This window comes from Ambystoma mexicanum, chromosome 5p, assembly GCF_040938575.1.
Source record: "Ambystoma mexicanum isolate Mex_15411 chromosome 5p, UKY_AmexF1_1, whole genome shotgun sequence".
Lineage (NCBI taxonomy): Eukaryota > Metazoa > Chordata > Amphibia > Caudata > Ambystomatidae > Ambystoma > Ambystoma mexicanum.
This window is the reverse complement of record NC_090930.1, coordinates 742,958,799-742,982,690: the sequence shown is the minus strand read 5'-3', so window position 1 is coordinate 742,982,690 and position 23,892 is coordinate 742,958,799. Positions and strand designations below refer to the sequence as shown.

Sequence of the window (23,892 nt, the reverse complement as noted above, 5' to 3'; positions counted from 1 at the left end):
ACTCTTTGCTTTACAGCTCATTTGGATAGGATTCTTCCTCTGGAGGCATAAGATAAAAGAATATTGCATACATTCTCTAAAAGGCTCTTTTTTTGCTGCAATGACGTTCATCATGTCACTAAGTATGTAGGTTCCATGGTGTAATGGTTGTCACTCTGGACTCTGAATCCAGCGATCCGAGTTCAAATCTCGGTGGGACCTTGGGAATTACTGTGTTTGTTTTCCTCTCAGTGTCTTGTTTTAATAGCAATGACGCTGCTGTGTCGCCCACTTTCATAGCATTATTCCCTGGGTGCATTTGAAAAAAGAAAGATTTTCCATGGATGACGCTCTTTAGCCACAATGAAACCCACCACTTTCTGTGGTGTGAAAGACCCATGGTGTAATGGTAGCACCCTGGAGGTTGAATCCAATAATTTGCATTCAAATCTCTGTAAGAGTTTACCATCAATCGAACCTTTCCCTTATCGTTTATTGTGGATGTCTTCTTTGAAGAAAGGTATGATCCAACTAAAGTAAGTACATTCACGAATGGGCCCTTGGTCGGTACAAACAGTATTTATACACCTCAGGCCTTTTGTGAATTAAGAAAAGTGTGTTCTTCGTTCTATTTTTCATCTCAAACTGATACCTTCATTTTACAAACATGTAAAGACTGTTAAGACGCTTGATTAATATCATTGATTCTGAATGTGGTCGCTTTTCATAGGATTAACCCTTTAACAATTTTGAAAGAGAATGGCGATACAATAGAGCTGCTTTTCCCAAAATGGTATTATTAATGTTGTTGCTGCATCTTCAAGTAAAAAGAGAATCCATTGGGTCACAGATTGAGCATGTTTCTTAACATTGAGTTAAGTTTGAAAATTTCAAATCTTTTATGTATGTTTCCGATGCAGATCTGCCCATCGACTCAGAATGACCTCACTGTTCATACATTTAAAAAAAATGCATAAAGGTTAAGGTGCTAGGCACAAAAGTGGATTTTTATGAAAAGTTATGCCAGAGAGTGAGAGCGAAAATGAATACCCTACACCACTAACCTTATGAATATTACTATCTTTGGCCTATAATTTAAGACAACAAGGAGACAAAGTGTGCTAGAGCAAGAGAGAGGTTCCACCGAGACTTGAACTCGGATCGCTGGATTCAAAGTCCAAAGTGCTAACCATTACACCATGGAACCCTTGTTGAGCAGAGCTTCATAAGGGAAATGAGAATATAGGGCACATTCAAGATTTTTACTGACCTATAGTAACCGTTTACTGATATTATATCGAAGCAGCACTGTTGCTGTTGGATGCTGTGCAATCGCAAAGTATTGGCTTCATGTCTCATTTGGATCAAATTCTTCCTCTGGAGTCTAATGATATAGGAATATTACATATTTTCTCTGATGTGCTCTGTTTTTCCAGAATGAAGTGCATCATTCTTCTGAATATGTGGGTTCCATGGTGTAATGGTTAGCACTCTGGACTCTGAATCCAGCGATCCAAGTTCAAGTCTCGGTGGGACCTTGGGGCTGCTTCTCTTTTAGAGTTGCCTTTCATTTGCAGATAGATATAACAGCAATAGCTTTGCTTTACAGCCACTTTGATGGCAGTCTTCTTTGACCAAAGAATATTAATAGTTTCTGGGGATGACTCTCTTTTGCCACAAAGAAACTGCCCACTCTCATATCTCCAAAGCTCCAAGGTATAATGGCTATTAAACTGGCTTTTGATCTCAGCGATTTGCATTGAAAGCCCAGGAGGCCCCTAAAATCAGTTGAATTGTTTCCTGATAATTTAGAGTTTATTTCTTCTTTCGAGAAAGGTGTGATCCAAATAAAGTAAGTACATTTAAACAAGGGCACTTGATCAGTAAATGCACTACTTTCTAGAACTCATAACTCTTGTAAGTTATAAAAAGTTTGCTCTCCATACAGTTTGTCAACTCAAAGAATTACATTTTTTACACATTCAATAAGACCATCAAATTGCTTGAAACATAGGAATGATTGTGAAAGTGAATATGATTCACCAAAATAATTGTAGAACATTTTTTAATGTTAATAAAATAGGGCTTTTTCCAATCTTTTCACATCAATGTTGTTTCTGCATGTTCCAGTGAGCAGAGAATCTACTGCACATAGTGTGTACATTTTTCTTTTCATAGAGTTAAGGTTGGACATTATTCATCTGTGGAAAATGTTTCTGAGAGATATCTGGGTGCCCACTCTGATTGACCTTACATTAACGATATGTAGTTGCATCACTGTATTGGTATCAGGCACCAAAGTGCATTTAAATGTAATGTCGTGCAGAGAGAGAGAGAGTGTGAAAACGGCTACCTGAGTCGACTGAACTTCTGAATATTAACTCTGTTGAATTGTAATTTGAGAAATTAGAAAATGGAGTGTAAGAGCAAGATAACGGTTCCACCGAGACTTGAACTCGGATCGTTGGATTCAAAGTCCAAAGTGCTAAGCATTACACCATGGAACCCTTGCAAGATGCACCTGAGAGCGTTGAATAAGAAATGGCAATATAGAGCACATTTACAATTTTTACAGATTCATAGTCCCAATTGACTGATATCATACAAACACAGCGATGTTGTCGATTGACGTTGTGCTATAGCAATCTCTGTGCTTTATAGAGCATGTAGATCAAATTCTTCCTCTTGAGGCATATGATTAAGCAATATTAAATATTGTTTCTGACTGCCTCTGTTTTGGCATAATGAAGTTCAGCATTTGCGGAAGTATTTAGGTCCCATGGTCTAATGGTTAGTAGGCTGGACTCTGAATTTAGTAATCTGACATGTTATAGCTATATTTTGTTTTCCTTTGGGTGTATTGTCATTTTATGCACATAGATTTCCTAGCAGTGGCTGTGATGAATAGTTCAATTTGATAGCAGCTTCCTTTTGAGAATTTGAAAAAAAAAGAATTAAATAGTCTCTCTGGATGACTCTGCTTTGATTTCTATGTGCACATCCCTTTTGCGTTTCAGAGGGATTGACCAACATACACAACAGTGCTTGGAAGACCTCTTCCTCCCTCATGGCATGTAAAGCTAACCTCTCTCCTACCGTGTGTTTTTTTACTTTTTAACTTCCCCTTCCGAGTCATGATCATGTAACTGAATTTACATTTTTAGATTTTAACTGCAGTAGTTGCTTGTTTTTCATTTTTATTTTTTGTGTACGCATACATCCCTTTTTGTGGGGAGGGGGGAGTGATGTCTGTTTACTTATATTAGCTAATATAGGTCATTTTATGTCCGCTTACAATATGTGTCAGGATTTTTTATGTCGTTTCCAATCAATGTCTAATATCAAGTGGTTTGCAGCAGTCATACAAAGGCACGTAACACCCCCAAAACACCTACATAAGTTAGAAATACTCCGGAAGAGTACTCAGTTTATGAAAAGGCGGTGAATCCCAAATAGAACTGTAAATGTAAGCTAGCAAGCAGACCGTGCACCCCTGTTTGGAACTATGACCTGTGTGTTGCCTTCTATTAACAGAACAATGTAACTGCACCCCATGTCACATAAAATAGAAAGTAGAGATTATGCAAATTAACTCCCAGAAGAGCCTGGTGTCACCCCAAAAGGTGTCATGCTTTTCACACCAAGAAACATCTACACATAGATCCCTGCGAACCTCAAAAACGTACAGGAAACCCTGTCCAGCGCTTTGCTCCCAGAGGAGATAAGGTTGAAAAACCACCCTATGTTAAAAGTGTCCATAATCCATGCCAGCTGCCCTGTCTATAGAACCTGGCCGTTCGGGGCCTAGGGGCATGAGTGGAAGGGTTTAACCTGCCTGGGTTCTTGGGCATGGTTTCATCATGCCTCAGTTTACAATGGCACTCTGCCACTTTGTCAGGCTTTAAAGAAGCCTGACTCCTGCAGAGCAAAAGATCTGATTATTTCCTTACATGTTTTGTACGTAAGAATGCGGATGGTGCTCTGAGCCTCCTATGGTGGTTATTAAGCATGGTATACATACCATAGCATGTAACTGTGCCTACAAATGGAACATTTTGTTCATTTATTAGGGAGTTGTGAAAATGGCTAAATCAAATTGCCATTACTGACACAGACCAGCTGCCGCTGACCGGACATTTCGTCGAAAGACATTTCGTCGAAAGACATTTGGTCGACGTAATTTGGTCGAAAGCCAAATGGTCGATTTTTTAATTTATTTATATATAATTTTTTAGGTTGTAGTTTAGGGAAAAAAAGGGGGTTTTAGAAAAAAAGGGGGTTGGGGGGACCCCCCCAACCCCCCCCCCAAAAAAAAAAGTGAAAATAAAAAACAAAAGCAATTCGACCATTTGGTTTTCGACCAAATGGTTTCGACCAATTGTCCTGTCGACAAATTTTTTTCAACGAAATGTCTGGCAACCCAGCTGCCGACTGTTGCTATTGACAGGAGTTCCAGGTGTATAAACTGAGGAGATCACCAGTTCAATTACCTGTGAACGCATTTTGAAGCTCATTCACAACCAGTTCATGCCCGTTCTCTCCATTTTGGCTTTCTGGCTGGCCGAGGGGCCCTTCAGTAATGTTCTTTGCTAACCATTACACCATGGGCCCCTTGCTGGTGCAACCTGACAGAGTTGTAACAGAAATGAGAATCGAGATCTCATGCATCATTTTAACAAACTCATATTCCTAGCCCACGGATATTATGCAAATGTGGAACTGTTTAGTTGGTTGTTGCGCAATAGCAAACTCTTTGCTTTACAGCTCATTTGGATAGGATTCTTCCTCTGGAGGCATAAGATAAAAGAATATTGCATACATTCTCTAAAAGGCTCTTTTTTTGCTGCAATGACGTTCATCATGTCACTAAGTATGTAGGTTCCATGGTGTAATGGTTGTCACTCTGGACTCTGAATCCAGCGATCCGAGTTCAAATCTCGGTGGGACCTTGGGAATTACTGTGTTTGTTTTCCTCTCAGTGTCTTGTTTTAATAGCAATGACGCTGCTGTGTCGCCCACTTTCATAGCATTATTCCCTGGGTGCATTTGAAAAAAGAAAGATTTTCCATGGATGACGCTCTTTAGCCACAATGAAACCCACCACTTTCTGTGGTGTGAAAGACCCATGGTGTAATGGTAGCACCCTGGAGGTTGAATCCAATAATTTGCATTCAAATCTCTGTAAGAGTTTACCATCAATCGAACCTTTCCCTTATCGTTTATTGTGGATGTCTTCTTTGAAGAAAGGTATGATCCAACTAAAGTAAGTACATTCACGAATGGGCCCTTGGTCGGTACAAACAGTATTTATACACCTCAGGCCTTTTGTGAATTAAGAAAAGTGTGTTCTTCGTTCTATTTTTCATCTCAAACTGATACCTTCATTTTACAAACATGTAAAGACTGTTAAGACGCTTGATTAATATCATTGATTCTGAATGTGGTCGCTTTTCATAGGATTAACCCTTTAACAATTTTGAAAGAGAATGGCGATACAATAGAGCTGCTTTTCCCAAAATGGTATTATTAATGTTGTTGCTGCATCTTCAAGTAAAAAGAGAATCCATTGGGTCACAGATTGAGCATGTTTCTTAACATTGAGTTAAGTTTGAAAATTTCAAATCTTTTATGTATGTTTCCGATGCAGATCTGCCCATCGACTCAGAATGACCTCACTGTTCATACATTTAAAAAAAATGCATAAAGGTTAAGGTGCTAGGCACAAAAGTGGATTTTTATGAAAAGTTATGCCAGAGAGTGAGAGCGAAAATGAATACCCTACACCACTAACCTTATGAATATTACTATCTTTGGCCTATAATTTAAGACAACAAGGAGACAAAGTGTGCTAGAGCAAGAGAGAGGTTCCACCGAGACTTGAACTCGGATCGCTGGATTCAAAGTCCAAAGTGCTAACCATTACACCATGGAACCCTTGTTGAGCAGAGCTTCATAAGGGCAATGAGAATATAGGGCACATTCAAGATTTTTACTGACCTATAGTAACCGTTTACTGATATTATATCGAAGCAGCACTGTTGCTGTTGGATGCTGTGCAATCGCAAAGTATTGGCTTCATGTCTCATTTGGATCAAATTCTTCCTCTGGAGTCTAATGATATAGGCATATTACATATTTTCTCTGATGTGCTCTGTTTTTCCAGAATGAAGTGCATCATTCTTCTGAATATGTGGGTTCCATGGTGTAATGGTTAGCACTCTGGACTCTGAATCCAGCGATCCAAGTTCAAGTCTCGGTGGGACCTTGGGGCTGCTTCTCTTTTAGAGTTGCCTTTCATTTGCAGATAGATATAACAGCAATAGCTTTGCTTTACAGCCACTTTGATGGCAGTCTTCTTTGACCAAAGAATATTAATAGTTTCTGGGGATGACTCTCTTTTGCCACAAAGAAACTGCCCACTCTCATATCTCCAAAGCTCCAAGGTATAATGGCTATTAAACTGGCTTTTGATCTCAGCGATTTGCATTGAAAGCCCAGGAGGCCCCTAAAATCAGTTGAATTGTTTCCTGATAATTTAGAGTTTATTTCTTCGTTCGAGAAAGGTGTGATCCAAATAAAGTAAGTACATTTAAACAAGGGCACTTGATCAGTAAATGCACTACTTTCTAGAACTCATAACTCTTGTAAGTTATAAAAAGTTTGCTCTCCATACAGTTTGTCAACTCAAAGAATTACATTTTTTACACATTCAATAAGACCATCAAATTGCTTGAAACATAGGAATGATTGTGAAAGTGAATATGATTCACCAAAATAATTGTAGAACATTTTTTAATGTTAATAAAATAGGGCTTTTTCCAATCTTTTCACATCAATGTTGTTTCTGCATGTTCCAGTGAGCAGAGAATCTACTGCACATAGTGTGTACATTTTTCTTTTCATAGAGTTAAGGTTGGACATTATTCATCTGTGGAAAATGTTTCTGAGAGATATCTGGGTGCCCACTCTGATTGACCTTACATTAACGATATGTAGTTGCATCACTGTATTGGTATCAGGCACCAAAGTGCATTTAAATGTAATGTCGTGCAGAGAGAGAGAGAGTGTGAAAACGGCTACCTGAGTCGACTGAACTTCTGAATATTAACTCTGTTGAATTGTAATTTGAGAAATTAGAAAATGGAGTGTAAGAGCAAGATAACGGTTCCACCGAGACTTGAACTCGGATCGTTGGATTCAAAGTCCAAAGTGCTAACCATTGCACCATGGAACCCTTGCAAGATGCACCTGAGAGCGTTGAATCAGAAATGGCAATATAGAGCACATTTACAATTTTTACAGATTCATAGTCCAAATTGACTGATATCATACAAACACAGCGATGTTGTCGATTGACGTTGTGCTATAGCAATCTCTGTGCGTTATAGAGCATGTAGATCAAATTCTTCTTCTTGAGGCATATGATTAAGCAATATTAAATATTGTTTCTGACTGCCTCTGTTTTGGCATAATGAAGTTCAGCATTTGCGGAAGTATTTAGGTTCCATGGTCTAATGGTTAGTAGGCTGGACTCTGAATTTAGTAATCTGACATGTTATAGCTATATTTTGTTTTCCTTTGGGTGTATTGTCATTTTATGCACATAGATTTGCTAGCAGTGGCTGTGATGAATAGTTCAATTTGATAGCAGCTTCCTTTTGAGAATTTGAAAAAAAAAGAATTAAATAGTCTCTCTGGATGACTCTGCTTTGATTTCTATTTGCACATCCCTTTTGCGTTTCAGAGGGATTGACCAACATACACAACAGTGCTTGGAAGACCTCTTCCTCCCTCATGGCATGTAAAGCTAACCTCTCTCCTACCGTGTGTTTTTTTACTTTTTAACTTCCCCTTCCGAGTCATGATCATGTAACTGAATTTACATTTTTAGATTTTAACTGCAGTAGTTGCTTGTTTTTCATTTTTATTTTTTGTGTACGCATACATCCCTTTTTGTGGGGAGGGGGGAGTGCTGTCTGTTTACTTATATTAGCTAATATAGGTCATTTTATGTCCGCTTACAATATGTGTCAGGATTTTTTATGTCGTTTCCAATCAATGTCTAATATCAAGTGGTTTGCAGCAGTCATACAAAGGCACGTAACACCCCCAAAACACCTACATAAGTTAGAAATACTCCGGAAGAGTACTCAGTTTATGAAAAGGCGGTGAATCCCAAATAGAACTGTAAATGTAAGCTAGCAAGCAGACCGTGCACCCCTGCTTGGAACTATGACCTGTGTGTTGCCCTCTATTAACAGAACAATGTAACTGCAGCCCATTTCACATAAAATAGAAAGTAGAGATTATGTAAATTAACTCCCAGAAGAGCCTGGTGTCACCCCAAAAGGTGTCATGCTTTTCACACCAAGAAACATCCACACATAGATCCCTGCGAACCTCAAAAACATACAGGAAACCCCGTCCAGCACTTTGCTCCCAGAGGAGATAAGGTTGAAAAACCACCCTATGTTAAAAGTGTCCATAATCCATGCCAGCTGCCCTGTCTATAGAACCTGGCCGTTCGTGGCCATTCGGGGCCTAGGGGCATGAGTGGAAGGGTTTAACCTGCTTGGATTCTTGGGCATGGTTTCATCATGCCTCAGTTTACAATGGCACTCTGCCACTTTGTCAGGCTTTAAAGAAGCCTGACTCCTGCAGAGCAAAAGATCTGATTATTTCCTTACATGTTTTGTACGTAAGAATGCGGATGGTGCTCTGAGCCTCCTATGGTGGTTATTAAGCATGGTATACATACCATAGCATGTAACTGTGCCTACAAATGGAACATTTTGTTCATTTATTAGGGAGTTGTGAAAATGGCTAAATCAAATTGCCATTACTGACACAGACCAGCTGCCGCTGACCGGACATTTCGTCGAAAGACATTTCGTCGAAAGACATTTGGTCGACGTAATTTGGTCGAAAGCCAAATGGTCGATTTTTTAATTTATTTATATATAATTTTTTAGGTTGTAGTTTAGGGAAAAAAAGGGGGTTTTAGAAAAAAAGGGGGTTGGGGGGACCCCCCCAACCCCCCCCCCAAAAAAAAAAGTGAAAATAAAAAACAAAAGCAATTCGACCATTTGGTTTTCGACCAAATGGTTTCGACCAATTGTCCTGTCGACAAATTTTTTTCAACGAAATGTCTGGCAACCCAGCTGCCGACTGTTGCTATTGACAGGAGTTCCAGGTGTATAAACTGAGGAGATCACCAGTTCAATTACCTGTGAACGCATTTTGAAGCTCATTCACAACCAGTTCATGCCCGTTCTCTCCATTTTGGCTTTCTGGCTGGCCGAGGGGCCCTTCAGTAATGTTCTTTGCTAACCATTACACCATGGGCCCCTTGCTGGTGCAACCTGACAGAGTTGTAACAGAAATGAGAATCGAGATCTCATGCATCATTTTAACAAACTCATATTCCTAGCCCACGGATATTATGCAAATGTGGAACTGTTTAGTTGGTTGTTGCGCAATAGCAAACTCTTTGCTTTACAGCTCATTTGGATAGGATTCTTCCTCTGGAGGCATAAGATAAAAGAATATTGCATACATTCTCTAAAAGGCTCTTTTTTTGCTGCAATGACGTTCATCATGTCACTAAGTATGTAGGTTCCATGGTGTAATGGTTGTCACTCTGGACTCTGAATCCAGCGATCCGAGTTCAAATCTCGGTGGGACCTTGGGAATTACTGTGTTTGTTTTCCTCTCAGTGTCTTGTTTTAATAGCAATGACGCTGCTGTGTCGCCCACTTTCATAGCATTATTCCCTGGGTGCATTTGAAAAAAGAAAGATTTTCCATGGATGACGCTCTTTAGCCACAATGAAACCCACCACTTTCTGTGGTGTGAAAGACCCATGGTGTAATGGTAGCACCCTGGAGGTTGAATCCAATAATTTGCATTCAAATCTCTGTAAGAGTTTACCATCAATCGAACCTTTCCCTTATCGTTTATTGTGGATGTCTTCTTTGAAGAAAGGTATGATCCAACTAAAGTAAGTACATTCACGAATGGGCCCTTGGTCGGTACAAACAGTATTTATACACCTCAGGCCTTTTGTGAATTAAGAAAAGTGTGTTCTTCGTTCTATTTTTCATCTCAAACTGATACCTTCATTTTACAAACATGTAAAGACTGTTAAGACGCTTGATTAATATCATTGATTCTGAATGTGGTCGCTTTTCATAGGATTAACCCTTTAACAATTTTGAAAGAGAATGGCGATACAATAGAGCTGCTTTTCCCAAAATGGTATTATTAATGTTGTTGCTGCATCTTCAAGTAAAAAGAGAATCCATTGGGTCACAGATTGAGCATGTTTCTTAACATTGAGTTAAGTTTGAAAATTTCAAATCTTTTATGTATGTTTCCGATGCAGATCTGCCCATCGACTCAGAATGACCTCACTGTTCATACATTTAAAAAAAATGCATAAAGGTTAAGGTGCTAGGCACAAAAGTGGATTTTTATGAAAAGTTATGCCAGAGAGTGAGAGCGAAAATGAATACCCTACACCACTAACCTTATGAATATTACTATCTTTGGCCTATAATTTAAGACAACAAGGAGTCAAAGTGTGCTAGAGCAAGAGAGAGGTTCCACCGAGACTTGAACTCGGATCGCTGGATTCAAAGTCCAAAGTGCTAACCATTACACCATGGAACCCTTGTTGAGCAGAGCTTCATAAGGGCAATGAGAATATAGGGCACATTCAAGATTTTTACTGACCTATAGTAACCGTTTACTGATATTATATCGAAGCAGCACTGTTGCTGTTGGATGCTGTGCAATCGCAAAGTATTGGCTTCATGTCTCATTTGGATCAAATTCTTCCTCTGGAGTCTAATGATATAGGCATATTACATATTTTCTCTGATGTGCTCTGTTTTTCCAGAATGAAGTGCATCATTCTTCTGAATATGTGGGTTCCATGGTGTAATGGTTAGCACTCTGGACTCTGAATCCAGCGATCCAAGTTCAAGTCTCGGTGGGACCTTGGGGCTGCTTCTCTTTTAGAGTTGCCTTTCATTTGCAGATAGATATAACAGCAATAGCTTTGCTTTACAGCCACTTTGATGGCAGTCTTCTTTGACCAAAGAATATTAATAGTTTCTGGGGATGACTCTCTTTTGCCACAAAGAAACTGCCCACTCTCATATCTCCAAAGCTCCAAGGTATAATGGCTATTAAACTGGCTTTTGATCTCAGCGATTTGCATTGAAAGCCCAGGAGGCCCCTAAAATCAGTTGAATTGTTTCCTGATAATTTAGAGTTTATTTCTTCTTTCGAGAAAGGTGTGATCCAAATAAAGTAAGTACATTTAAACAAGGGCACTTGATCAGTAAATGCACTACTTTCTAGAACTCATAACTCTTGTAAGTTATAAAAAGTTTGCTCTCCATACAGTTTGTCAACTCAAAGAATTACATTTTTTACACATTCAATAAGACCATCAAATTGCTTGAAACATAGGAATGATTGTGAAAGTGAATATGATTCACCAAAATAATTGTAGAACATTTTTTAATGTTAATAAAATAGGGCTTTTTCCAATCTTTTCACATCAATGTTGTTTCTGCATGTTCCAGTGAGCAGAGAATCTACTGCACATAGTGTGTACATTTTTCTTTTCATAGAGTTAAGGTTGGACATTATTCATCTGTGGAAAATGTTTCTGAGAGATATCTGGGTGCCCACTCTGATTGACCTTACATTAACGATATGTAGTTGCATCACTGTATTGGTATCAGGCACCAAAGTGCATTTAAATGTAATGTCGTGCAGAGAGAGAGAGAGTGTGAAAACGGCTACCTGAGTCGACTGAACTTCTGAATATTAACTCTGTTGAATTGTAATTTGAGAAATTAGAAAATGGAGTGTAAGAGCAAGATAACGGTTCCACCGAGACTTGAACTCGGATCGTTGGATTCAAAGTCCAAAGTGCTAACCATTGCACCATGGAACCCTTGCAAGATGCACCTGAGAGCGTTGAATCAGAAATGGCAATATAGAGCACATTTACAATTTTTACAGATTCATAGTCCAAATTGACTGATATCATACAAACACAGCGATGTTGTCGATTGACGTTGTGCTATAGCAATCTCTGTGCGTTATAGAGCATGTAGATCAAATTCTTCTTCTTGAGGCATATGATTAAGCAATATTAAATATTGTTTCTGACTGCCTCTGTTTTGGCATAATGAAGTTCAGCATTTGCGGAAGTATTTAGGTTCCATGGTCTAATGGTTAGTAGGCTGGACTCTGAATTTAGTAATCTGACATGTTATAGCTATATTTTGTTTTCCTTTGGGTGTATTGTCATTTTATGCACATAGATTTGCTAGCAGTGGCTGTGATGAATAGTTCAATTTGATAGCAGCTTCCTTTTGAGAATTTGAAAAAAAAAGAATTAAATAGTCTCTCTGGATGACTCTGCTTTGATTTCTATTTGCACATCCCTTTTGCGTTTCAGAGGGATTGACCAACATACACAACAGTGCTTGGAAGACCTCTTCCTCCCTCATGGCATGTAAAGCTAACCTCTCTCCTACCGTGTGTTTTTTTACTTTTTAACTTCCCCTTCCGAGTCATGATCATGTAACTGAATTTACATTTTTAGATTTTAACTGCAGTAGTTGCTTGTTTTTCATTTTTATTTTTTGTGTACGCATACATCCCTTTTTGTGGGGAGGGGGGAGTGCTGTCTGTTTACTTATATTAGCTAATATAGGTCATTTTATGTCCGCTTACAATATGTGTCAGGATTTTTTATGTCGTTTCCAATCAATGTCTAATATCAAGTGGTTTGCAGCAGTCATACAAAGGCACGTAACACCCCCAAAACACCTACATAAGTTAGAAATACTCCGGAAGAGTACTCAGTTTATGAAAAGGCGGTGAATCCCAAATAGAACTGTAAATGTAAGCTAGCAAGCAGACCGTGCACCCCTGCTTGGAACTATGACCTGTGTGTTGCCCTCTATTAACAGAACAATGTAACTGCAGCCCATTTCACATAAAATAGAAAGTAGAGATTATGTAAATTAACTCCCAGAAGAGCCTGGTGTCACCCCAAAAGGTGTCATGCTTTTCACACCAAGAAACATCCACACATAGATCCCTGCGAACCTCAAAAACATACAGGAAACCCCGTCCAGCACTTTGCTCCCAGAGGAGATAAGGTTGAAAAACCACCCTATGTTAAAAGTGTCCATAATCCATGCCAGCTGCCCTGTCTATAGAACCTGGCCGTTCGTGGCCATTCGGGGCCTAGGGGCATGAGTGGAAGGGTTTAACCTGCTTGGATTCTTGGGCATGGTTTCATCATGCCTCAGTTTACAATGGCACTCTGCCACTTTGTCAGGCTTTAAAGAAGCCTGACTCCTGCAGAGCAAAAGATCTGATTATTTCCTTACATGTTTTGTACGTAAGAATGCGGATGGTGCTCTGAGCCTCCTATGGTGGTTATTAAGCATGGTATACATACCATAGCATGTAACTGTGCCTACAAATGGAACATTTTGTTCATTTATTAGGGAGTTGTGAAAATGGCAAAATCAAATTGCCATTACTGACACAGACCAGCTGCCACTGTCCGGACATTTCGTCGAAAGACATTTCGTCGAAAGACATTTGGTCGACGTAATTTGGTCGAAAGCCAAATGGTCGATTTTTTAATTTATTTATATATATTTTTTTAGGTTGTAGTTTAGGGAAAAAAAGGGGTTTTTAGAAAAAAAGGGGGTTGGGGGGGACCCCCCCAACCCCCCCCCCAAAAAAAAAAGTGAAAATAAAAAACAAAAGCAATTCGACCATTTGGTTTTCGACCAAATGGTTTCGACCAATTGTCCTGTCGACAAATTTTTTTCGACGAAATGTCTGGCAACCCAGCTGCCGACTGTTGCTATTGACAGGAGTTCCAGGTGTATAAACTGAGGAGATCACCAGTTCAATTACCTGTGAACGCATTTTGAAGCTCATTCACAACCAGTTCATGCCCGTTCTCTCCATTTTGGCTTTCTGGCTGGCCGAGGGGCCCTTCAGTAATGTTCTTTGCTAACCATTACACCATGGGCCCCTTGCTGGTGCAACCTGACAGAGTTGTAACAGAAATGAGAATCGAGATCTCATGCATCATTTTAACAAACTCATATTCCTAGCCCACGGATATTATGCAAATGTGGAACTGTTTAGTTGGTTGTTGCGCAATAGCAAACTCTTTGCTTTACAGCTCATTTGGATAGGATTCTTCCTCTGGAGGCATAAGATAAAAGAATATTGCATACATTCTCTAAAAGGCTCTTTTTTTGCTGCAATGACGTTCATCATGTCACTAAGTATGTAGGTGCCATGGTGTAATGGTTGTCACTCTGGACTCTGAATCCAGCGATCCGAGTTCAAATCTCGGTGGGACCTTGGGAATTACTGTGTTTGTTTTCCTCTCAGTGTCTTGTTTTAATAGCAATGACGCTGCTGTGTCGCCCACTTTCATAGCATTATTCCCTGGGTGCATTTGAAAAAAGAAAGATTTTCCATGGATGACGCTCTTTAGCCACAATGAAACCCACCACTTTCTGTGGTGTGAAAGACCCATGGTGTAATGGTAGCACCCTGGAGGTTGAATCCAATAATTTGCATTCAAATCTCTGTAAGAGTTTACCATCAGTCGAACCTTTCCCTTATCGTTTATTGTGGATGTCTTCTTTGAAGAAAGGTATGATCCAACTAAAGTAAGTACATTCACGAATGGGCCCTTGGTCGGTACAAACAGTATTTATACACCTCAGGCCTTTTGTGAATTAAGAAAAGTGTGTTCTTCATTCTATTTTTCATCTCAAACTGATACCTTCATTTTACAAACATGTAAAGACTGTTAAGACGCTTGATTAATATCATTGATTCTGAATGTGGTCGCTTTTCATAGGATTAACCCTTTAACAATTTTGAAAGAGAATGGCGATACAATAGAGCTGCTTTTCCCAAAATGGTATTATTAATGTTGTTGCTGCATCTTCAAGTAAAAAGAGAATCCATTGGGTCACAGATTGAGCATGTTTCTTAACATTGAGTTAAGTTTGAAAATTTAAAATCTTTTATGTATGTTTCCGATGCAGATCTGCCCATCGACTCAGAATGACCTCACTGTTCATACATTTAAAAAAAATGCATAAAGGTTAAGGTGCTAGGCACAAAAGTGGATTTTTATGAAAAGTTATGCCAGAGAGTGAGAGCGAAAATGAATACCCTACAACACTAACCTTATGAATATTACTATCTTTGGCCTATAATTTAAGACAACAAGGAGACAAAGTGTGTTAGAGCAAGAGAGAGGTTCCACCGAGACTTGAACTCGGATCGCTGGATTCAAAGTCCAAAGTGCTAACCATTACATCATGGAACCCTTGTTGAGCAGAGCTTCATAAGGGCAATGAGAATATAGGGCACATTCAAGATTTTTACTGACCTATAGTAACCGTTTACTGATATTATATCGAAGCAGCACTGTTGCTGTTGGATGCTGTGCAATCGCAAAGTATTGGCTTCATGTCTCATTTGGATCAAATTCTTCCTCTGGAGTCTAATGATATAGGAATATTACATATTTTCTCTGATGTGCTCTGTTTTTCCAGAATGAAGTGCATCATGCTACTGAATATGTGGGTTCCATGGTGTAATGGTTAGCACTCTGGACTCTGAATCCAGCGATCCAAGTTCAAGTCTCGGTGGGACCTTGGGGCTGCTTCTCTTTTAGAGTTGCCTTTCATTTGCAGATAGATATAACAGCAATAGCTTTGCTTTACAGCCACTTTGATGGCAGTCTTCTTTGACCAAAGAATATTAATAGTTTCTGGGGATGACTCTCTTTTGCCACAAAGAAACTGCCCACTCTCATATCTCCAAAGCTCCAAGGTATAATGGCTATTAAACTGGCTTTTGATCTCAGCGATTTGCATTGAAAGCCCAGGAGGCCCCTAAAATCAGTTGAATTGTTTCCTGATAATTTAGAGTTTATTTCTTCTTTCGAGAAAGGTGTGATCCAAATAAAGTAAGTACATTTAAACAAGGGCACTTGATCAGTAAATGCACTACTTTCTAGAACTCATAACTCTTGTAAGTTATAAAAAGTTTGCTCTCCATACAGTTTGTCAACTCAAAGAATTACATTTTTTACACATTTAATAAGACCATCAAATTGCTTGAAACATAGGAATGATTGTGAAAGTGAATATGATTCACCAAAATAATTGTAGAACATTTTTTAATGTTAATAAAATAGGGCTTTTTCCAATCTTTTCACATCAATGTTGTTTCTGCATGTTCCAGTGAGCAGAGAATCTACTGCACATAGTGTGTACATTTTTCTTTTCATAGAGTTAAGGTTGGACATTATTCATCTGTGGAAAATGTTTCTGAGAGATATCTGGGTGCCCACTCTGATTGACCTTAGGGATTGTACATTATCGATATGTAGTTGCATCACTGTATTGGTATCAGGCACCAAAGTGCATTTAAATGTAATGTCGTGCAGAGAGAGAGAGTGTGAAAACGGCTACCTGAGTCGACTGAACTTCTGAATATTAACTCTGTTGAATTGTAATTTGAGAAATTAGAAAATGGAGTGTAAGAGCAAGATAACGGTTCCACCGAGACTTGAACTCGGATCGTTGGATTCAAAGTCCAAAGTGCTAACCATTACACCATGGAACCCTTGCAAGATGCACCTGAGAGCGTTGAATCAGAAATGGCAATATAGAGCACATTTACAATTTTTACAGATTCATAGTCCAAATTGACTGATATCATACAAACACAGCGATGTTGTCGATTGACGTTGTGCTATAGCAATCTCTGTGCTTTATAGAGCATGTAGATCAAATTCTTCTTCTTGAGGCATATGATTAAGCAATATTAAATATTGTTTCTGACTGCCTCTGTTTTGGCATAATGAAGTTCAGCATTTGCGGAAGTATTTAGGTTCCATGGTCTAATGGTTAGTAGGCTGGACTCTGAATTTAGTAATCTGACATGTTATAGCTATATTTTGTTTTCCTTTGGGTGTATTGTCATTTTATGCACATAGATTTCCTAGCAGTGGCTGTGATGAATAGTTCAATTTGATAGCAGCTTCCTTTTGAGAATTTGAAAAAAAAAGAATTAAATAGTCTCTCTGGATGACTCTGCTTTGATTTCTATGTGCACATCCCTTTTGCGTTTCAGAGGGATTGACCAACATACACAACAGTGCTTGGAAGACCTCTTCCTCCCTCATGGCATGTAAAGCTAACCTCTCTCCTACCGTGTGTTTTTTTACTTTTTAACTTCCCCTTCCGAGTCATGATCATGTAACTGAATTTACATTTTTAGATTTTAACTGCAGTAGTTGCTTGTTTTTCATTTTTATTTTTTGTGTACGCATACATCCCTTTTTGTGGGGAGGGGGGAGTGATGTCTGTTTACTTATATTAGCTAATATAGGTCATTTTATGTCCGCTTACAATATGTGTCAGGATTTTTTATGTCGTTTCCAATCAATGTCTAATATCAAGTGGTTTGCAGCAGTCATACAAAGGCACGTAACACCCCCAAAACACCTACATAAGTTAGAAATACTCCGGAAGAGTACTCAGTTTATGAAAAGGCGGTGAATCCCAAATAGAACTGTAAATGTAAGCTACCAAGCAGACCGTGCACCCCTGCTTGGAACTATGACCTGTGTGTTGCCCTCTATTAACAGAACAATGTAACTGCAGCCCATGTCACATAAAATAGAAAGTAGAGATTATGTAAATTAACTCCCAGAAGAGCCTGGTGTCACCCCAAAAGGTGTCATGCTTTTCACACCAAGAAACATCCACACATAGATCCCTGCGAACCTCAAAAACGTACAGGAAACCCTGTCCAGCGCTTTGCTCCCAGAGGAGATAAGGTTGAAAAACCACCCTATGTTAAAAGTGTCCATAATCCATGCCAGCTGCCCTGTCTATAGAACCTGGCCGTTCGTGGCCATTCGGGGCCTAGGGGCATGAGTGGAAGGGTTTAACCTGCTTGGGTTCTTGGGCATGGTTTCATCATGCCTCAGTTTACAATGGCACTCTGCCACTTTGTCAGGCTTTAAAGAAGCCTGACTCCTGCAGAGCAAAAGATCTGATTATTTCCTTACATGTTTTGTACGTAAGAATGCGGATGGTGCTCTGAGCCTCCTATGGTGGTTATTAAGCATGGTATACATACCATAGCATGTAACTGTGCCTACAAATGGAACATTTTGTTCATTTATTAGGGAGGTGTGAAAATGGCAAAATCAAATTGCCATTACTGACACAGACCAGCTGCCACTGTCCGGATATTTCGTCGAAAGACATTTCGTCGAAAGACATTTGGTCGACGTAATTTGGTCGAAAGCCAAATGGTCGATTTTTTAATTTATTTATATATATTTTTTTAGGTTGTAGTTTAGGGAAAAAAAGGGGGTTTTAGAAAAAAAGGGGGTTGGGGGGACCCCCCCAACCCCCCCCCAAAAAAAAAAGTGAAAATAAAAAACAAAAGCAATTCGACCATTTGGTTTTCGACCAAATGGTTTCGACCAATTGTCCTGTCGACAAATTTTTTTCGACGAAATGTCTGGCAACCCAGCTGCCGACTGTTGCTATTGACAGGAGTTCCAGGTGTATAAACTGAGGAGATCACCAGTTCAATTACCTGTGAACGCATTTTGAAGCTCATTCACAACCAGTTCATGCCCGTTCTCTCCATTTTGGCTTTCTGGCTGGCCGAGGGGCCCTTCAGTAATGTTCTTTGCTAACCATTACACCATGGGCCCCTTGCTGGTGCAACCTGACAGAGTTGTAACAGAAATGAGAATCGAGATCTCATGCATCATTTTAACAAACTCATATTCCTAGCCCACGGATATTATGCAAATGTGGAACTGTTTAGTTGGTTGTTGCGCAATAGCAAACTCTTTGCTTTACAGCTCATTTGGATAGGATTCTTCCTCTGGAGGCATAAGATAAAAGAATATTGCATACATTCTCTAAAAGGCTCTTTTTTTGCTGCAATGACGTTCATCATGTCACTAAGTATGTAGGTTCCATGGTGTAATGGTTGTCACTCTGGACTCTGAATCCAGCGATCCGAGTTCAAATCTCGGTGGGACCTTGGGAATTACTGTGTTTGTTTTCCTCTCAGTGTCTTGTTTTAATAGCAATGACGCTGCTGTGTCGCCCACTTTCATAGCATTATTCCCTGGGTGCATTTGAAAAAAGAAAGATTTTCCATGGATGACGCTCTTTAGCCACAATGAAACCCACCACTTTCTGTGGTGTGAAAGACCCATGGTGTAATGGTAGCACCCTGGAGGTTGAATCCAATAATTTGCATTCAAATCTCTGTAAGAGTTTACCATCAATCGAACCTTTCCCTTATCGTTTATTGTGGATGTCTTCTTTGAAGAAAGGTATGATCCAACTAAAGTAAGTACATTCACGAATGGGCCCTTGGTCGGTACAAACAGTATTTATACACCTCAGGCCTTTTGTGAATTAAGAAAAGTGTGTTCTTCGTTCTATTTTTCATCTCAAACTGATACCTTCATTTTACAAACATGTAAAGACTGTTAAGACGCTTGATTAATATCATTGATTCTGAATGTGGTCGCTTTTCATAGGATTAACCCTTTAACAATTTTGAAAGAGAATGGCGATACAATAGAGCTGCTTTTCCCAAAATGGTATTATTAATGTTGTTGCTGCATCTTCAAGTAAAAAGAGAATCCATTGGGTCACAGATTGAGCATGTTTCTTAACATTGAGTTAAGTTTGAAAATTTCAAATCTTTTATGTATGTTTCCGATGCAGATCTGCCCATCGACTCAGAATGACCTCACTGTTCATACATTTAAAAAAAATGCATAAAGGTTAAGGTGCTAGGCACAAAAGTGGATTTTTATGAAAAGTTATGCCAGAGAGTGAGAGCGAAAATGAATACCCTACACCACTAACCTTATGAATATTACTATCTTTGGCCTATAATTTAAGACAACAAGGAGACAAAGTGTGCTAGAGCAAGAGAGAGGTTCCACCGAGACTTGAACTCGGATCGCTGGATTCAAAGTCCAAAGTGCTAACCATTACACCATGGAACCCTTGTTGAGCAGAGCTTCATAAGGGCAATGAGAATATAGGGCACATTCAAGATTTTTACTGACCTATAGTAACCGTTTACTGATATTATATCGAAGCAGCACTGTTGCTGTTGGATGCTGTGCAATCGCAAAGTATTGGCTTCATGTCTCATTTGGATCAAATTCTTCCTCTGGAGTCTAATGATATAGGAATATTACATATTTTCTCTGATGTGCTCTGTTTTTCCAGAATGAAGTGCATCATTCTTCTGAATATGTGGGTTCCATGGTGTAATGGTTAGCACTCTGGACTCTGAATCCAGCGATCCAAGTTCAAGTCTCGGTGGGACCTTGGGGCTGCTTCTCTATTAGAGTTGCCTTTCATTTGCAGATAGATATAACAGCAATAGCTTTGCTTTACAGCCACTTTGATGGCAGTCTTCTTTGACCAAAGAATATTAATAGTTTCTGGGGATGACTCTCTTTTGCCACAAAGAAACTGCCCACTCTCATATCTCCAAAGCTCCAAGGTATAATGGCTATTAAACTGGCTTTTGATCTCAGCGATTTGCATTGAAAGCCCAGGAGGCCCCTAAAATCAGTTGAATTGTTTCCTGATAATTTAGAGTTTATTTCTTCTTTCGAGAAAGGTGTGATCCAAATAAAGTAAGTACATTTAAACAAGGGCACTTGATCAGTAAATGCACTACTTTCTAGAACTCATAACTCTTGTAAGTTATAAAAAGTTTGCTCTCCATACAGTTTGTCAACTCAAAGAATTACATTTTTTACACATTCAATAAGACCATCAAATTGCTTGAAACATAGGAATGATTGTGAAAGTGAATATGATTCACCAAAATAATTGTAGAACATTTTTTAATGTTAATAAAATAGGGCTTTTTCCAATCTTTTCACATCAATGTTGTTTCTGCATGTTCCAGTGAGCAGAGAATCTACTGCACATAGTGTGTACATTTTTCTTTTCATAGAGTTAAGGTTGGACATTATTCATCTGTGGAAAATGTTTCTGAGAGATATCTGGGTGCCCACTCTGATTGACCTTACATTAACGATATGTAGTTGCATCACTGTATTGGTATCAGGCACCAAAGTGCATTTAAATGTAATGTCGTGCAGAGAGAGAGAGAGTGTGAAAACGGCTACCTGAGTCGACTGAACTTCTGAATATTAACTCTGTTGAATTGTAATTTGAGAAATTAGAAAATGGAGTGTAAGAGCAAGATAACGGTTCCACCGAGACTTGAACTCGGATCGTTGGATTCAAAGTCCAAAGTGCTAACCATTGCACCATGGAACCCTTGCAAGATGCACCTGAGAGCGTTGAATCAGAAATGGCAATATAGAGCACATTTACAATTTTTACAGATTCATAGTCCAAATTGACTGATATCATACAAACACAGCGATGTTGTCGATTGACGTTGTGCTATAGCAATCTCTGTGCGTTATAGAGCATGTAGATCAAATTCTTCTTCTTGAGGCATATGATTAAGCAATATTAAATATTGTTTCTGACTGCCTCTGTTTTGGCATAATGAAGTTCAGCATTTGCGGAAGTATTTAGGTTCCATGGTCTAATGGTTAGTAGGCTGGACTCTGAATTTAGTAATCTGACATGTTATAGCTATATTTTGTTTTCCTTTGGGTGTATTGTCATTTTATGCACATAGATTTGCTAGCAGTGGCTGTGATGAATAGTTCAATTTGATAGCAGCTTCCTTTTGAGAATTTGAAAAAAAAAGAATTAAATAGTCTCTCTGGATGACTCTGCTTTGATTTCTATTTGCACATCCCTTTTGCGTTTCAGAGGGATTGACCAACATACACAACAGTGCTTGGAAGACCTCTTCCTCCCTCATGGCATGTAAAGCTAACCTCTCTCCTACCGTGTGTTTTTTTACTTTTTAACTTCCCCTTCCGAGTCATGATCATGTAACTGAATTTACATTTTTAGATTTTAACTGCAGTAGTTGCTTGTTTTTCATTTTTATTTTTTGTGTACGCATACATCCCTTTTTGTGGGGAGGGGGGAGTGCTGTCTGTTTACTTATATTAGCTAATATAGGTCATTTTATGTCCGCTTACAATATGTGTCAGGATTTTTTATGTCGTTTCCAATCAATGTCTAATATCAAGTGGTTTGCAGCAGTCATACAAAGGCACGTAACACCCCCAAAACACCTACATAAGTTAGAAATACTCCGGAAGAGTACTCAGTTTATGAAAAGGCGGTGAATCCCAAATAGAACTGTAAATGTAAGCTAGCAAGCAGACCGTGCACCCCTGCTTGGAACTATGACCTGTGTGTTGCCCTCTATTAACAGAACAATGTAACTGCAGCCCATTTCACATAAAATAGAAAGTAGAGATTATGTAAATTAACTCCCAGAAGAGCCTGGTGTCACCCCAAAAGGTGTCATGCTTTTCACACCAAGAAACATCCACACATAGATCCCTGCGAACCTCAAAAACATACAGGAAACCCCGTCCAGCACTTTGCTCCCAGAGGAGATAAGGTTGAAAAACCACCCTATGTTAAAAGTGTCCATAATCCATGCCAGCTGCCCTGTCTATAAAACCTGGCCGTTCGTGGCCATTCGGGGCCTAGGGGCATGAGTGGAAGGGTTTAACCTGCTTGGATTCTTGGGCATGGTTTCATCATGCCTCAGTTTACAATGGCACTCTGCCACTTTGTCAGGCTTTAAAGAAGCCTGACTCCTGCAGAGCAAAAGATCTGATTATTTCCTTACATGTTTTGTACGTAAGAATGCGGATGGTGCTCTGAGCCTCCTATGGTGGTTATTAAGCATGGTATACATACCATAGCATGTAACTGTGCCTACAAATGGAACATTTTGTTCATTTATTAGGGAGTTGTGAAAATGGCAAAATCAAATTGCCATTACTGACACAGACCAGCTGCCACTGTCCGGACATTTCGTCGAAAGACATTTCGTCGAAAGACATTTGGTCGACGTAATTTGGTCGAAAGCCAAATGGTCGATTTTTTAATTTATTTATATATATTTTTTTAGGTTGTAGTTTAGGGAAAAAAAGGGGTTTTTAGAAAAAAAGGGGGTTGGGGGGGACCCCCCCAACCCCCCCCCCAAAAAAAAAAGTGAAAATAAAAAACAAAAGCAATTCGACCATTTGGTTTTCGACCAAATGGTTTCGACCAATTGTCCTGTCGACACATTTTTTTCGACGAAATGTCTGGCAACCCAGCTGCCGACTGTTGCTATTGACAGGAGTTCCAGGTGTATAAACTGAGGAGATCACCAGTTCAATTACCTGTGAACGCATTTTGAAGCTCATTCACAACCAGTTCATGCCCGTTCTCTCCATTTTGGCTTTCTGGCTGGCCGAGGGGCCCTTCAGTAATGTTCTTTGCTAACCATTACACCATGGGCCCCTTGCTGGTGCAACCTGACAGAGTTGTAACAGAAATGAGAATCGAGATCTCATGCATCATTTTAACAAACTCATATTCCTAGCCCACGGATATTATGCAAATGTGGAACTGTTTAGTTGGTTGTTGCGCAATAGCAAACTCTTTGCTTTACAGCTCATTTGGATAGGATTCTTCCTCTGGAGGCATAAGATAAAAGAATATTGCATACATTCTCTAAAAGGCTCTTTTTTTGCTGCAATGACGTTCATCATGTCACTAAGTATGTAGGTGCCATGGTGTAATGGTTGTCACTCTGGACTCTGAATCCAGCGATCCGAGTTCAAATCTCGGTGGGACCTTGGGAATT

At 39.3% G+C, this 23,892-nt stretch overlaps 21 non-coding genes across 21 annotated transcripts; 11 read left to right on the top strand and 10 right to left on the bottom strand.

Annotated features, from left to right (window-relative positions):
* Positions 1 to 129: 129 nt before the first annotated feature.
* On the top strand, positions 130 to 201 carry TRNAQ-CUG (transfer RNA glutamine (anticodon CUG)). The gene has a single exon. It is a non-coding gene; the product is annotated as a tRNA-Gln (tRNA).
* A 913-nt stretch (positions 202 to 1,114) lies between these two features.
* TRNAQ-UUG (transfer RNA glutamine (anticodon UUG)) lies at positions 1,115 to 1,186 on the bottom strand. Its single transcript has one exon. It is a non-coding gene; the product is annotated as a tRNA-Gln (tRNA).
* A 259-nt stretch (positions 1,187 to 1,445) lies between these two features.
* TRNAQ-CUG (transfer RNA glutamine (anticodon CUG)) lies at positions 1,446 to 1,517 on the top strand. Its single transcript has one exon. It is a non-coding gene; the product is annotated as a tRNA-Gln (tRNA).
* An 897-nt stretch (positions 1,518 to 2,414) lies between these two features.
* TRNAQ-UUG (transfer RNA glutamine (anticodon UUG)) lies at positions 2,415 to 2,486 on the bottom strand. The gene has a single exon. It is a non-coding gene; the product is annotated as a tRNA-Gln (tRNA).
* Positions 2,487 to 4,856: 2,370 nt separating this feature from the next.
* TRNAQ-CUG (transfer RNA glutamine (anticodon CUG)) lies at positions 4,857 to 4,928 on the top strand. Its single transcript has one exon. It is a non-coding gene; the product is annotated as a tRNA-Gln (tRNA).
* A 913-nt stretch (positions 4,929 to 5,841) lies between these two features.
* Positions 5,842 to 5,913, bottom strand: TRNAQ-UUG (transfer RNA glutamine (anticodon UUG)). Its single transcript has one exon. It is a non-coding gene; the product is annotated as a tRNA-Gln (tRNA).
* A 259-nt stretch (positions 5,914 to 6,172) lies between these two features.
* TRNAQ-CUG (transfer RNA glutamine (anticodon CUG)) lies at positions 6,173 to 6,244 on the top strand. The gene has a single exon. It is a non-coding gene; the product is annotated as a tRNA-Gln (tRNA).
* Positions 6,245 to 7,141: 897 nt separating this feature from the next.
* TRNAQ-UUG (transfer RNA glutamine (anticodon UUG)) lies at positions 7,142 to 7,213 on the bottom strand. Its single transcript has one exon. It is a non-coding gene; the product is annotated as a tRNA-Gln (tRNA).
* Positions 7,214 to 9,593: 2,380 nt separating this feature from the next.
* On the top strand, positions 9,594 to 9,665 carry TRNAQ-CUG (transfer RNA glutamine (anticodon CUG)). The gene has a single exon. It is a non-coding gene; the product is annotated as a tRNA-Gln (tRNA).
* Positions 9,666 to 10,578: 913 nt separating this feature from the next.
* Positions 10,579 to 10,650, bottom strand: TRNAQ-UUG (transfer RNA glutamine (anticodon UUG)). The gene has a single exon. It is a non-coding gene; the product is annotated as a tRNA-Gln (tRNA).
* A 259-nt stretch (positions 10,651 to 10,909) lies between these two features.
* Positions 10,910 to 10,981, top strand: TRNAQ-CUG (transfer RNA glutamine (anticodon CUG)). The gene has a single exon. It is a non-coding gene; the product is annotated as a tRNA-Gln (tRNA).
* Positions 10,982 to 11,878: 897 nt separating this feature from the next.
* On the bottom strand, positions 11,879 to 11,950 carry TRNAQ-UUG (transfer RNA glutamine (anticodon UUG)). The gene has a single exon. It is a non-coding gene; the product is annotated as a tRNA-Gln (tRNA).
* Positions 11,951 to 14,331: 2,381 nt separating this feature from the next.
* On the top strand, positions 14,332 to 14,403 carry TRNAQ-CUG (transfer RNA glutamine (anticodon CUG)). Its single transcript has one exon. It is a non-coding gene; the product is annotated as a tRNA-Gln (tRNA).
* Positions 14,404 to 15,316: 913 nt separating this feature from the next.
* TRNAQ-UUG (transfer RNA glutamine (anticodon UUG)) lies at positions 15,317 to 15,388 on the bottom strand. The gene has a single exon. It is a non-coding gene; the product is annotated as a tRNA-Gln (tRNA).
* A 259-nt stretch (positions 15,389 to 15,647) lies between these two features.
* TRNAQ-CUG (transfer RNA glutamine (anticodon CUG)) lies at positions 15,648 to 15,719 on the top strand. The gene has a single exon. It is a non-coding gene; the product is annotated as a tRNA-Gln (tRNA).
* Positions 15,720 to 16,623: 904 nt separating this feature from the next.
* Positions 16,624 to 16,695, bottom strand: TRNAQ-UUG (transfer RNA glutamine (anticodon UUG)). The gene has a single exon. It is a non-coding gene; the product is annotated as a tRNA-Gln (tRNA).
* A 2,379-nt stretch (positions 16,696 to 19,074) lies between these two features.
* On the top strand, positions 19,075 to 19,146 carry TRNAQ-CUG (transfer RNA glutamine (anticodon CUG)). Its single transcript has one exon. It is a non-coding gene; the product is annotated as a tRNA-Gln (tRNA).
* Positions 19,147 to 20,059: 913 nt separating this feature from the next.
* On the bottom strand, positions 20,060 to 20,131 carry TRNAQ-UUG (transfer RNA glutamine (anticodon UUG)). The gene has a single exon. It is a non-coding gene; the product is annotated as a tRNA-Gln (tRNA).
* A 259-nt stretch (positions 20,132 to 20,390) lies between these two features.
* Positions 20,391 to 20,462, top strand: TRNAQ-CUG (transfer RNA glutamine (anticodon CUG)). The gene has a single exon. It is a non-coding gene; the product is annotated as a tRNA-Gln (tRNA).
* Positions 20,463 to 21,359: 897 nt separating this feature from the next.
* TRNAQ-UUG (transfer RNA glutamine (anticodon UUG)) lies at positions 21,360 to 21,431 on the bottom strand. Its single transcript has one exon. It is a non-coding gene; the product is annotated as a tRNA-Gln (tRNA).
* A 2,381-nt stretch (positions 21,432 to 23,812) lies between these two features.
* Positions 23,813 to 23,884, top strand: TRNAQ-CUG (transfer RNA glutamine (anticodon CUG)). Its single transcript has one exon. It is a non-coding gene; the product is annotated as a tRNA-Gln (tRNA).
* The last annotated feature ends 8 nt before the right edge of the window (positions 23,885 to 23,892 follow it).